This window comes from Gasterosteus aculeatus, chromosome 1 (genome assembly GCF_964276395.1).
Source record: "Gasterosteus aculeatus chromosome 1, fGasAcu3.hap1.1, whole genome shotgun sequence".
NCBI classification, from domain to species: domain Eukaryota; kingdom Metazoa; phylum Chordata; class Actinopteri; order Perciformes; family Gasterosteidae; genus Gasterosteus; species Gasterosteus aculeatus.
In genome coordinates this window covers 4,043,646-4,058,482 of record NC_135688.1, presented here as the reverse complement: position 1 = coordinate 4,058,482, position 14,837 = coordinate 4,043,646, and the positions used below count along the sequence as shown (strand labels likewise).

At 47.3% G+C, this 14,837-nt stretch overlaps 1 protein-coding gene across 6 annotated transcripts in view; it reads right to left on the bottom strand.

The window, feature by feature from the left end:
• The window catches only part of LOC120815825 (galactosylgalactosylxylosylprotein 3-beta-glucuronosyltransferase 1), a 55,264-nt gene extending 42,258 nt beyond the window's left edge, over positions 1 to 13,006 (bottom strand). For 2 of the 6 annotated variants that reach the window (XM_040170837.2, XM_040170872.2), the window contains exon 1: positions 12,284 to 12,976. The gene's annotated coding sequence lies outside the window, so the exon portion shown is untranslated. Of the gene's footprint in view, positions 1 to 12,283 lie in introns of all 6 variants that reach the window. The other 4 variants (XM_078108276.1, XM_040170847.2, XM_078108279.1 and 1 more) reach the window with 4 other exon arrangements.
• Between the last annotated feature and the right edge of the window lie 1,831 nt (positions 13,007 to 14,837).

The following is a 14,837-nucleotide window of genomic DNA, read 5'->3' as shown; positions in this document are numbered from 1 at the left end:
TGAAGTGCACCTGGCACACTTCATAGGCCTTTCCTCTTTGGTTAAATGGCTTAAACCGTCTTAGATTTGGCCCTTTGTCTGACGTAGCGCAGCACTATCGCCGGGTGCAGCTTCGCTAATCTCTTTTTACACAGCAGTGAGGACCGGCCAAAAACAAAAGGCTTGATGGAGAAGTTGACTTTAATTACATGAATAATTGAAATGCAGTTCGTATAAGCAGCTGCGACCTCATTACTCGTACATTTCAGCTGAAATCAGGCCATGCACTGTGTGCTGGTTCCAGCAGATGCACGTAGAGATTGTGTACATTTTTACAGTGAAATCACGAAGACATTTGCAACAATTATTTCTTTGGCGACGATCGTCTGCAGAATAATCAAAGGATTAAAATAACACGGAATGAAAAGACATCACTGAAACGTCAGCAGTTATATTCTTTCATACTTCAATATTCAGTAAAAAAATACAAAGAGTGTTTTTAAATCCAATTTGTAAATGGGTAAAGTGATGGAATGTGAAAGTGTACTTAAAATAAATTGAGCAACCTCTTATATCACTTTATTGAAGACGACCTTGGTCACCCAGCTGGTTGGAGCTGAAATTATATTACCAACACTTTCATTGTCTGGTCACACAGATATTGGACCAAACTAATTATCCAGACCAACAATATAACAAAACCCCATATAAAAATTAGGTGTGGGAAGTATGAATCCTCACAGTTTAATGTATCAGTGTCCTTATGGGGAGTAAAACCGAAAGGACACGCAGTAAACGTTATTACAGACTTTGAATTAATTCATACTGGAAGCCTTTGGCAGTGCAATAAATCAATGACAAAAAGCACAGACACCGTGAGAGATCAACTGGAAAATATGACAAAACAATGCATTAGTCATAGTTGCGCCCTGCTTTATCTGACGAGATTTGAGATTGTTATAGATAGTTATTATAGCTCGGTAACAGCAGACGGCTACAGAAATCCACGAGAACAAATATATCAGTGACCCTCACACACACACACACACACACACACACACACACTCTATGAAAGGCTAACACACACAAAAGCCCACCCGGCAGCCTGATGCAGAGCGGAAGTCTTACTGATTACAAACGATGTGAGACATCTGAAGGCTCCAGTCCCGCTTCCCTCGGCACGGTAAATATTCTAATGCTGCTCTTTGGCTCTTTATTCCCGGCGTGTTTTTTCCCCGCACACCGATTGGCTTTCTCACTCCGTCGCACCCGTCGTATAAACACTAGTTTTGAAGTTCTTTACCTAAGCCTTTGACTACTAATTACAGAAGGCAGCACTGTCAGTAGTCTTTAAAACACATCCTGTTTCCTGCATATGAATTCCACTCAAAAAGGTACATCCAGACTATTCAAAGTGGCTATTTTCTCTGTCCTCTGCACAGTGATTGAATACCTTGTAAAGGAAGTCACCATATGTAGAAATACACTCCCTGTCTCGTGCACCCATCAATCAATTTTTGCAGCTCTATATATAGAGAGTTCAGACCTGCATGAGCCACACACCCAGAAATCCATATCCATTATCGTGGCGTGCATGCTTTTCATTTGCAATATGCCTCGGCTGGAGCCATATCGATCTTCGTCTCTTCTCCCCGTTTTGCATGTGGTGTGAAAGCTTGTTTTCGCCCCCTGCATTTGAATTCAGCATGTTAGAAACCACATTGCGTCAGTATACCTATCAATCGCGGGTGATTATCACCGACGCTGTCGGTGTCGCAGTGAGCGGAGAGCCAATGATCCGTAGGTTTGACAGCTTTTGTTTTCTTTGAAAGGGATTTGCTTGTTAGTTACCGAGTTTTTGTTTTGTTTTGTTTTTTTACTCAGCACTGCGAACATTACAAATTACAGACTCACTCCTCAGTTCTATTTTCATTAGGCGACAACGTAGAAGAGTGGAAGTGATTTTGCTTTAATCAACCGTAATCACGTGTGCACCGTTTTTTCAATTCAGTGCCGAAATAAGTGTTTTTGCTATTAAGCAGAGCAAATTTGAACAAATGTCACTTTAATTAACAACATGCGTATTAAAGCCGCTAGGAGGAATGTACATTTCTTAATCATTTTGATTGTCCCTGTGGACAAAAGCAGCAGTGCTTCTGAGCACAAAATTCCCATTGGAAAACCCCTAATTTCCTGCAGTTGCGTGACAGTCTGCCTGACCCGTCCGGGGTCGTCGCTTCCTTCAGCTGGTCCCAGCTGGTCTGAGCCCAAGGAATTTTCTGGTGAATCCAAATAACTGTGTCTAATTGTGGATGAACTAGCACCAATGAGGAGAACTGAGAGTAGCAATACGGAGATCCTCTGGTTGATGGTCAGATCATCATCAAGTAGCTCATATGGAGGAATCTGCAATACATTGACACTGTTTCAAAACCAGTTCAACATTCCTCACAATACTCAGAAATAAGAGCCCTTGAAGGTCATTTTAAAAAGTCTGTAAGAAGCATATAAAAAGCATAAGACCACTGGGCACAAACAACACATGGACTCATGCACACAGACTCTAAATCCTTTGAACAAAAGGGAAACCTCTCATCGGACAAATCTGGAATCACACGAAAAAATGAGACCCTCTTGTCTCTTTTTAATGTCCGTCTGTTGAAGCATTGCGACAAGCAAGACGCTCCCCTGTGGCCTTCCTGCCCAAAGACTCACCATCAAACACCCGGAGCGAACGCATGAATATTAATGCAGTCGGACACCTCCTCTCGGTCTTTAGCGGCACATAAAACAACAGAGACACGCCGAGACGTCCCTTTGTCCTCCACGTGAAAAACAAAGTCGCTGCTTGCAGATTCTGCCCTCCCCCGATGACTCACCCCCCCCCACAGAGTGCCTCTCTGTGTGCAGACGAGGTCTGGGTGACACAATCATAAAGCAATCAATTAAACGCGCCTCCCTCTGAGTGTTCTTTCTGGTTGTGTCCATGAGACGGCATCAAAACGCAGACGATTACTGCGGCGAATGCTAAACTACGCGTCACGGAACGAGCATATCGGGCTGCTTCGAGATGAGACGAGCTTCACGCGCGTCGAGCTCAGCGTTCCTGTGTTTCTGACACGCTCACCGTGCGTGCAGCTCACGCATCTCGCTTATCCTCCAAGAGCCGTTTTGGTGAAAGCACGAAGGTTTTAATTGGTGGACCGAGGCGCAATGAAATTGAACTACCAGTGTGTCTGTCACTAAACCATCCGGCCCGTGTGGTGCCGATGGTCATCCGTCCTCCTGCTCTACTTTCCTCTGCAGTCACAGGTTCCTTTCATAGATGCCCGTGTGTTAATGCACCGCCTGCTGCACAGGCCGTGACTGGAAGAAGGTTTCGGTGGCGATGATTGCCAAGCGTTAAGTACTCAACTTGTCAGATCTCGTTGCCGGCGTGCGACTTGAGCAGCACTGACCCTGATTGCGGCGGTGAGGGGAAGCGGCTCCACGCAGCGGAAGAGGACACGGCTCCGTTCTCAGCCCAAAGCGCAGCTCGGGCCTCTTTTTTTTTTTCCCGCCGCCTCTTTGAACGCGAACGCGTCCACGCGGCCATCGCACGCGGCTGCGTTGACCCCTCCGGCGTGATTCCGCCGCGACTGAAAATTCGATTGGCGCTCTGTTTATCTCATTAGCTCGTAGCGCGTGATCAATCACACGAGGGCATTTTTTTTTCGGGGCCTCCGACCCACAGCGCATGAAAAGCCGACTCCCATCCTCGGCGTGGACGCTGCTCTGCGCGCAGTTTCCTTCAGCGACGCCGCCGCACTGAGCCGCGTGCATCTCGGTTACACGCTGCGCTATCAATGCAGGCAAAGGACGAAAGACATGAGATATGTGCATGCACATGTACTGTAATGGTAGATAATGACATTTTGTGATTTATTTGACATCCCAACATTGAAATGATGTATTAATACTGGTAGTAATATCAATAATGACCTCGAAAAATAAAGTGTGATGTTTCCAGTGGTTTTATTATATTATAATGTCCAAATAAGTACACTAGTCAAATTTGGCTGATTACTAGAGTTGATTCAAACATCATTACTGTATATGAGAAGACGTACGCACGCGCCGGGCCTCACAAACAATTATCGCGCATTACTCCGAGCGGCGGTTTGCGGCGGTAATTCGGGACGAATGCCTCGCTATTCCTCCGCTCCCAGCTCTGTACTCGCGTGTTAAAGATGAAGCAGACAAGACAAACACTTGAGTCTCTCGTGGGAACAAAACAACTACAATATTGATTCATTCTCATTGAAATCGTCTCAGACGGAGTTTTGAGTGGAGGCGCCGTAATCGGGCCCTCGGTGCCGAGGTGTGTTGATCTGCTAAAAGCTCAACTAGACGCAGCCATTCATGACAATAGCTGGTAATTATGTCACTGTGTTTGGATGCCAGTTGAATGTTCATGCAGCTTTTAAGAGCGGATCCCGGACTCCATTTATACATATTGGGCATTTCAAGGATTTTCCTTAGTATGAACAAGAGGGAACTAAACCCCAATTCATACGAACTGCAGTCATTGCTTGATTTCTGCTCTAATGATTCCGCCATATTCCCCAAATAATAACAGCCAGAGCCATCAAATCCGTATTCAGGTGGTGCAGACAGGCTGAGGAGCGGTTGCCTCGGGGACTGGGGGGCATTGAAGGAATGAGGGTGGCACCCCCCCCCCCCCAAGCTGTGAAACCCAAACGTATACATAACATAATCCTTGAATCATTAAAAGTCCACCTCGCTTTAACCTGACAATTTATTTCAGTACGCAGAGACATCACTTATAAAAAGATTATGCATAATGCGCGTGCACAGTTTAAGCTCTTTTTGTGACGCCGTTTCACAGCTTTTTCATGGTTATTAATTCTTAAAGGCAAGAAGCTGAACAACTTAATGCAGGTCATCCAACATGCTGCTCATAGCTCTTAATTAAAGTCCGAAGCAGAAAGGCGATACATGTGCTCTGTACGTCACCTGGTTCATTAGAACTTTGGGATTTTTTTGGGGGGGGATTAGTGTGATTATTCTCCTCCTCGTGTGCTGGAGATGCGGAAAGTAAATATGTCATAAAAATAGTCCAAGACGATTGGAATCCCGGCTTAAACCCACATTCTAATGGTACATTATGTAACAACTTCACATTCATGCGTGACAAAGGGACATTTTGCCTTTACTAACTGTGTGCCAGCCTTAAAAAAAAAAAAAAAAAAGAGAGATGCAACGCGGAGAGTGAGAGTTGATTGGCACCAACTGCACAAGAAACGTCCCGCGAGCAGTGACAAGAACAAGAACAACCGGCAGCTAGCTGAGGCCTGTCGGCCCGGCTTCTCGGCGTGACGCGTGACACGGTTTGCAGCTCAGAGCTGCAGGGACGCTGACTCCCCCCCCCCCCCCCCCCCACCACGCAACTCAATAGTTGTTTATTCCACTCATTTCCAGTTCAATGTTGGGGCAAATAAACTTAAAATAACAGTCCAGTGAAATTAAAATGAATTCCTCCCTCCGCAGTGACACGCTTCCTTCTGTATTTACTTCAACTTGAGCTTTTCAGCTGTCTACTGTTGGTCTGGAAATGTAAATATACCACAGAGGGAAAAACAACAATCAATATTTAATCTGGAGTAATTCCCCTGTGCAAATGAGTGTTTATCCATCTCAGTCAGTCAAAACAGTCACAACGGCCGCCGACATTTCCTCCGGTTGCTCCGAATGGCAAAACCAGACGGCTCTCCGTCTGCGCCAATCCTATTTCATACCGCGTAACAGGGATGATCGCACCACGGCAGGGAACGAGATCAGCACATTCAACCTCCGAGGATAAAGGGAAAAAAAATGAAAATAAAGAAACGGTTTAAATAGCGTGTTTATGGGGTAGATTAGTAAATCAGATTGTTCTCAGACCTAGAAAAGCATTCAGAAAATGGAAGCCACAATGCAGCAGCCCTGGTATTTTCTTCTCATTTTGCACTCCTCAGCTTTTTGCAGAGGTCCAGAGCGGAAGCTTACACAACAGTGGTAGACGGAGCTGCGGGGGTGGAAGGTGTGCAGTCGAGTTTGGATCACTTAGCTACTACAAATTGCTTTACATCCAAAAGGCCCTCTGTAAATTCGTTACAACTTAAAATCATGTCACAAAGTGGATAAGGATGCAAACGCCAAAGACATCCGACACACGTGTGCCTGTGCCTGGAATTTCCCCTGAGATTGATGAAATAAACCTTTATATGTGACCATACAACCATATAACCGACTATGCAATGTAACCGCAGGTCAAGGTAAGAAGAAGTGTCAACAACGTTCCGGGTTAGAAGTGCCCCCCGTTTCAAAATCATCAATCTCAACTTCGAAATAACAAGCCGTCAGCGGAGCCTTCCCACCAGGGGGACACGATCCGTGTGCGAATGGACGGAGGTCCTCTGGGTCGGTAACAACAGAACCGTTTACATCATTGGGATACGACAGAGACGAATCCGTTCACGAGTTCTTACGCCTCGGCAGCATCATCAGCAGAAGCCCAACACGCGTCAAGCACCGTGCTTATTATGGAGCAAAGGCGCCCTTTGTACATCGCATTTACATTTGCGTACTGTAACACTCCACGCGGCAAACGCTAGCGCCCGTGCTGCTGAACTGTGAAAAATCTAAAGACGTCTGAACGAGGAGTTGGTCTTTTAGGCCCGTGTACCATCAGCACGACACAACCTGAACACAGCGTGTGGAGGCTTACAGGAGATGAAGAGGTGACAAGTGATGACTCGGAGAAGGATGTTTCTTCTTCTTCCGAGCACACGTTCGCCCTGCTGCTGCAGCGTGTTGATCAATCAAATGTCTGCTGATCAAACGTGGTGTTTGGGTGAAGTAGATTCACATTAGAATGAGTAGAAAGTCAAAAAGAAATTCTGGACCTGAAAGGGATCAAAATGATTAGGTGCTGGAGAGACGTTGATCTATAAATGTGTTCATTGTTTGTGTATCACTTCGTGTAACAGGACAAACTCCTGAACGACGCTGTCTGATCTCCCGGCGTGTCCGCACACGCGAGGTGATCCATTCCCCAGAGGTGGTGGGTGTCACTTAGGCCTCGTTAAAGCTGAGGGATTTGCGACAAAGCCGCGAGGATTTTCTCAAGAGGGTAATTGAGAAAGCTTGTTTGCGCCTAAAAAGCAGGACTTTTTGTGGTGCCGCGTGTTTGCCGTCGCCTAATCCGTGAGGGATTCAGCAGCTGTCCCGCCGGAAATAACGGGATGTTAATCGAACTTAAAAAAAGAAGAAAATGGACTCGCTGCCAAAATCATTCATTTCCGATGAATAGACGACTGCTCCGGGAACTCTGATACATCGATAATCAACTCGATGTTGGGAATAAGAGATGTGTGTAGACAGGAGTTACAATAAGACCCACGTGTGGTGAACTCTAGCTTCACACTCGTGGAGGACAAAGTGGGGGCTCTTCCTCTTTGATCTCTCTTGTTAAGTAACACTTTCTCATATAGTGGGAGAAAAACAAGTGTGTTCCTCTCTTGTTCTTTGTCACTGTGAGCGGAGAGGGTTTGACAGTGGGGGGGGAAGTGAGGCTGGAGGGCTGGGTCAGAGGTTTCGCTTGCTAGTGTTTGAGCGTTGGCATAGACCCTGTGTGTGTGTGTGTGTGTGTGTGTGTGTGTGTGTGTGTGTGTGCGTGTACGGTACGATGTGACTGCACGTACCACACACGCCTCCAGTAGCATCCCGGCTGTGTCTTCTAATCTCCAGCAGGCCTGATGAATGTGAACACAACTGATACCACACTGCCAGCTGTCCCTAATACCTCCTCCTTCTTCTTCTCCTTCTTTTTCCTCTCACAGCGGCACAGCCCCCAGGGACCACGGCGAACCACAAACGCACGTAATGAGATTATTTCCACAAAAAAAAAGAAAAGAGAACATTTTCATTAAGAGAAAGGGGAAACGTGTTTGCTTGGCGGAGCATCACTGACTCAACCAACGAACAGCATCACAAGCCTGAGCAGCAAATCCACGTGAAACGGAAATCACGCCGCTCATTTTACGGACCGTCACGCCAAGATGGATAAGCACTTACTAACATGTTACAGTTGTATTCACACTGTTAGTTGTTCTCACCAACATTTGCTGGCCGAGGACGATGACGTTATGACGAGTGGATGCATAGAGTCCGCTGACTGAACCGAACTGAAACAGCCCCCTTTCAGGACCAAAGGGCTTCTGTTCTATAGCGTCATATCGAAAGGACGGCCTGTTCTTTTTTAATAACCCAGTTTTCCATTGAATGAATTGTATTATCTAAATGTTTCAGGAACACAGTTCTTTACAAACAGCAACAACACTTTGTCAAACATAAACGTACAAAAGACAAACAACGGCACAACAATCAGAGTTCCAATCTGGGGAAGTGATAGCAAACAACAAAAAATGTTAAAATCCCTCCTCAAGCACCACATTCCTTTGATTTGAATGCACTTTATTGTGACTGGTGTTGCAGCGTCCAGGGCGGCGTCCCGCCCCTCCTCCCATAATCCTCGGCTTTCAAGCCCGATTAAGTGAGTGGCGATGTCCCACGATGTGATTATCTTTGGCAACCTTCCACCGAAATCGCTGAAGTCGCGATCAATTCAACTGCTACAGCAATTGGGGGGAATTGAATTTGTAATTATTCAGGTCACCGCGAGCCGTTCGAACCACTGCAGCCCCTGGGAGGAGGGACGGCACGGGGCCCCTGCCAGCGTGCGTCTGTGGAGCTCAGTTGATTCTAATTCCTCTGCAGGACATTAATGAGCCGGGGTAGTGGCTGCCTTAATGGGCAGCCGCACAGGCTTTTAAGTGCCCCCGGGGAGGGTAATCCACGGAGGTGGGACAGCACTGCTGCACGGCCCAGACAGATCGTGGTTTCATTTTGCTGTGACTTTGCTTCCACGCTGTTCATTATAAAAAAAAAGGGCGTGCGTTCGAAGGCCCCGGGTTCGGTGGCCGATCGAGAGCCAAAGTGGAAGCATTCCATTACACGTTTTCATAACATGTGGACTGAACAAATATATGTTATTGAGCAAGCACCGTTGTTACGAGCCGTCTGAACAAAACCAAATAAGAGGTGAAAACGGATGACATTAACATACAGGCCATGCACGGAAGCAGTGGTGGAAGAACTTCATAGTACTTTTGCTTTTGCTGTTTTTTTTTTCAGGAGAATCTTAATGAGGCAAAATGTTTGTTACTAATTTTCTTTTGGAAATTGTTTTTCTTTTGGAGGCGGCAAATATGAGGAAATATGTAATACCCTTATATCGCGATAAACACGCTCAACACACGATAAGTTAACAAAATAATGTGTATGAAAAATGTATTGTTTAATTAAAAAGTGTTGACACAAAATTATCGGGGGAAAAAAAGAATGATAGCTATATTTTAAAGTACAGCTTTCCACTGCAACTAACCCGAACCCTCGGGTGCCACATCACCCGTGTTTACATCAATGCTCTCATCTTACAAGTGACGACGTCCAAAAAGAACAAAGTGTGCAGACTTTTTCAAACCTGAGACCAGCAGCTCTTCGTTTATTGTTCAGTCACTAACTTGGATCAAGCGGCACTCTGGTCCTTCTGGTTGGACTCAGACAATCTGCCATTGAATGGTGGTTAATATTGCTGATGGCACTGTAATTTCAAGGTAAAAAAAAGCAGATAAAAAAAACTTCATATTGTACAGCAGGAAGTGTGTGAAATATTGTTTGTTTGCGGCGTCACTCTGGGAAACTCAGTGATTAATATTCATGATCGTAAAGGTTTATTAGTTCCCACAGTAATCGCTGCATCTGTTTCAGTTTGCTTTCCCAATGCCAACTCAATATTTACAAGCAAGATGTGAGAGCAGATGCAGCTGTATGGGTGAACACAAACTACATCGCATTTGCACTTTGGGTTGTTGCTATATAGAGCATATTGCATGTGATAAAAGTCATGTTTTGTTCTCATTTCAGCTGCTTCGCCCTCTTTATTGCCTACGGCTGGACACCGCCGTGACTGAGCTACCTTCAAAGAGAAACCCAGGGCACACACATCAAACATGGAGTGAATTTCGCCGAGTGGTGGGGTTCAAAAACCTGCCTCCATGAGGTCTGCGTGTGGGCAGGCGTGCTATATGCATCCACCCGCTGCCCCTCTGTTCCAGAACCTCAGCAAGCCTTGTCGATCGCTTCCAAAACATTTGTGCTGAAGTCTAATGCCTCCGTCTCGGGCGTCATGGACATTATTACACTGTGAAACGATGTGTGAAATGCTGCTGGTCAATCGTAGCCCATATTGTTGTATTGTGTGCTTTGTATTCTCTGTGAGGAAAATTGTCATATTTGGTGCCAGTTGTCATTTAAAACATTAATCAGTTGTTGTTGTTTTTTTTTTACTGAATAATACTGACAATCCATTAAAGTGTGGAAATGTCAACGTGTGGACATGCGGCTATAGCTTTGTCTTCACTGCTTCACATTTAGTGCCAAGCTTCATTTAAGAACATTTGTCGGTTCTTCCACCTCCATTCAGATCTCTAATTAACATTTGAGTTTGACCTTTTTCCACCGTTAAGTTCAATAAGGGTTTTCCAAATGGATTGGAGAACATGTTTTTTCTTTTTTACAAAGTAATTTCCCTTTCTGAATTACAATATTTGTAACCCTTAGATACGGCATGAATAAAATGTGTTTTTTTGTGTGTTATACCGCAAATATGCCGTATTCAAATGTATTCTACTTGATAATAAATCATGGATGCGTCATGAATCATGGCGGACCTGCAGCCACATCCGGCACAGAACCAAACGACGAGCCGTCCGCTTCCGTAAATAACGTCTGGCTGTTATTTGCTGACATTGCCAGACTGCAGCAGAAACTAAATATATGTGCACGCTCAGGGAGCGCAGAAGCTGCACGAGCATGCAAACACCCGCTCGGGGAGCAGCTGTGCACACGCACGGCCACGTGAGCGCGCTCCAGGTGTTGCTGCTTCCAACCTGGCGCGCGGGAACGCGGAATTAAAGGATGAGAACAAGTTCAGGAAAAAATAAATAAAGCATGCAGCAATTCATCCTGGGTGTGCTGCGTGGCTGGGTTCGATTCCCCACAGCACCACGTGATTACCCACGGAACGCCAGACAACGACAGCTCTTAGGTCTTCTTGGATGCTGCTCGGTGGGATGGTTGCGAAAATAGGATCTTGAGAGCCAGCACACGTGCCCAATATGCCTGATGTCATGGTGGGTGTCGGCGCGCTGTGACTGGATCGGAGTCAGAGACTCCGTGGAGAGTCGGGTGATGTTTCCCGACACACGAGTAAGGACACGGGCGAGGAGCCCGGACCTTGTGGCGCACTGTGGAAGACCTTCTGACCCGAATAATGTAGAATCTAGCACTGAGCCCTGCGGTTAGAAACGCACCTCTGCACATCTGCACGACTGCTGTTGGCAGACTGGGACAGAACGTCCTGCTATTTCCTTTTGTTTACAGTCGCCGGTGCACGCTCGATGTTCTGGAGAACAACCACTCGGTCTTCGCAGACAGTGTCGCTGTCAGAAATGAGCCCGTACAGCCCACTTAACTCAAGCTTTCCTTTTCTCGAGCCAATGCCCGTTTTTTGTTTTTTTTGTTCGCTCTTCTGGACAAGTTGTTATTCTGAAGGCGGCGCGCGGCTCCCCGGGGTCACGAGGAAAGTGTTTAGTCGAGTTTTCCTTTCGGAAACACGCACCGCGTGTGAGCCCAACTTTCTCCTCCTTTCTTAGGGGAGTCTTCACGCTGTATATATTTTATTCCAGGGGATTATTAATCTGTACGATAGGGGATGAAATTCACATTTTACTGCATGAGTTCAATCAACAATATCAGCCAAACTCACGGAATCAAAATCCTAATTGGCCCCCGCGCAGCAGCAGCAATGCTCATCATGAGGATTATCATCAATCCTTTTCATCGGGGCGACACTGACTCCCCCCCCCCCCCCCCCACACACACACACACTGCCTTTCTGTGCCATGCAACATCCATAGACCCCCCCCCTCTCCCCCCTCGCTTCCGCCGGGCTTCTGCACGCAGCGACCCGGGGACAAAGACGGCGATCTCTCTGCCGCCGTTCCAGACCTCATCAGCATGGAAATTGTCAAATCCCCATCCAAGCTCACGTGCGCGCTTCCGAGTGCGCCCCGGGGTGCGCGTCGGGGCGCGCGCGGGAATAAGAAAGGGAAAAGATAAAGTGGTGGTCGTTATTTACCTCGTTCAGTTACTTCGGCGTGCGGCGGCTGCTATTCCGAGCGCATGCGGCAGAAGGACTCCCATTCGTTCTGGAAATCCCGTTTTCTGTCCCCTTCTGTGCGTTGTCCCCCCCGCCCCGGTTCCTCGTCCTTATTGTCCCCGGTCGAAAGAGAGGTAGCGGTCAAAGCATCCCTTTCTTTTATTCTGCCGTGCCAGCTGACACCCACCTTCATGCCTGGGTTGATGGAGACGGGGGGAAAAAAAAGGGAAACGAACGTCAGGCAAAGAGGGGGCACACGCTCCAGGGTTTATTTTCCTCCTGCCCCACCACCCCCCTCCCCTCTCTCTCTCTGTCTCTCTCTCTCTCTCCTCTTTTTGCGCTCACACAATCCGGATTGGGCGCATGGAGGTGGAGACGTCAGAGCGAGCTGTGTGTTTTTGGCGCTCAGTGCCTCTTCTTTCTCTTGCTCTTCCCCTTCTCTCCGGTCTGGTCGCGCCTCTCTCGTCCCCCTCTTGTGGTCTTCTCCGTGCCTCTCTCCGCGCCTCGCCGTTTCTCGTTGGCTCCCTCGGAAGCGGCGCGCTCCGCCGTCCGTGACGCGTGACACGGCTCTACGCGTGCGGAGACATCTGTGAATGCGCTTACGCTGGGGGACCAAAGTAGCCTCTTAGCGAGAGATTGAGACCACCCTCGCCTCCTCCCTCCTAGAGATGGGCTTTCTAGTGGCTTGTTCCATTAATGCTCGGAGCAGGATGGGCTGCAGCACCGATGGGGGGGGGACAAAAGAAAAGGGGGAGTCGCTCAAGGGGAGAGGGAAGAGAGGGAGGCGGGAGGTGGAGAAGAGGTGTTCGAGAAGAAGATGTCAAAGACCACATCTTATTACTGTGTAATAACATGTAACTATGCATAAGTAAGTGTACAAATAGCACAAACCCTGGTTAGGTGCGTTTTTGATTTTACAGACGCACACGTCACCTCAACTACAGACCTTCCATCCCAGATGAAGACAATTAAAGACCCCCGCTGGAGCATATGCATGTATTGTCTTTCTATAGGAGCTGCAATTGTGTCACAGCCAATTGCCTCATGCATGACCGACTTGCACAATATGGCACACACGCAGAAAGTGCAGGCATCCTGGAGGATATTAAGGCCCAAGCAGTCTCTGAATGTTAATTTCAATCATTGGCAGGGAGGGAGTCAATGCGAATTCCACCCCCAAAAAAGTGCACCATTTAATTCCAGGCGTCACTGAAGAGAGAGCCTGTCTGCTGTGAAGGTGAGAGAGCGTCTGGATCAAAAACCCGTCACCTCGGCCAGCTCTCCTCCTCCGAGCCCCGGACGCCGCACCTGGTTTTTTCCGAGGAGCTCGGGCCAGGCCGGAGACTCGAGTGGAGGACCGCGAAACCCGCTCGAGAGAGAACCACAGTCCTCGACATTACGAAGCGGCCAAATAAGGCCTCGGGAGAGCCGCCCGCGGACAAAGACGTGCTTTACTGTGTCACCAGCATGAAACAGAACTATCTAGCTCACAGACGTAATGTTTCTAATTACATTTTATTTATGAAACCTCAGAGGCTACTTTTCATTTTGCCCCGACAGTCAGCAGTCAGGAGGGAAATGGAATCACTAAGCTGCTGTTGAGAGCGCAGACACTAATGTGTTGGTGTTTCCGTGGGCCTGGATCGCCTGGAGAAAAGCCCTCAGATGATCTTGCGCCTGCGTGCAACATTCGCCTGCAGAGTGTCAGGCGGTATTTTCAGCTTCGGTCCGGCCGTCGGCTCTCACGACGTGAGAAGCCGAAATCCAAAGCCACGAGAGTGTGACACGGCCGTCCAGCAGGACAATTTACCCCGAAAAGGATGAGGCGTGGACAAGAAAAGCTTCTGTTTGAGGGTTCAGAGGGGTCCGTATGAAGGGGACTTCAGCCCCCTCCCCCCCCACAGCCACAATTGTGACAAAAGACAACAACGAAAACAGAGGAAATGAGCGAGACGTTTGTCGACCAAATCCAACGACCCATAATAAAGTAGTTTGATGTCTTTTACTGTACATTTTATCTGTGTCTATCAGAGAGAAACAATAGAGGAATAACAGCCCTGTTACTTAGTTTAAAAACAAAGCGTTCCTTAACAACAGTTTCCAATTAGCAAAAGATGTGCGTAAATTACATTGTCAGCTGGGTGGAGGTTTCACGCTCTCAAAAAGCAGGTCAGGTGCATCGCAGGCTCCAAATGACCCATCAGTGTGAACGTGGGCTCGGGTGCGTTTGATATATGAATCCTTTGAAACATGCTTGTGTGGAGGCCTATAAATAAACTGGACTTGACTATTCAGTTTGCACACAGAATGCAACAACAACACACACACACACACACACGTCTGTTCTGACTTACTGCACAGTATACAATGAGACAATGAGTCAAGGGCATATGTGTTCAATATATCAAGAGATCGTTTACTGATTTATCTGCGGCCGTCACTCCTTTCTCGGGACACGACGCTGTTTGCGCCTTTCGAGCATGAACCAACGAGGTCTTTATGTGTGTGTGTGTGTGTTTAAAGTGTGCCATGC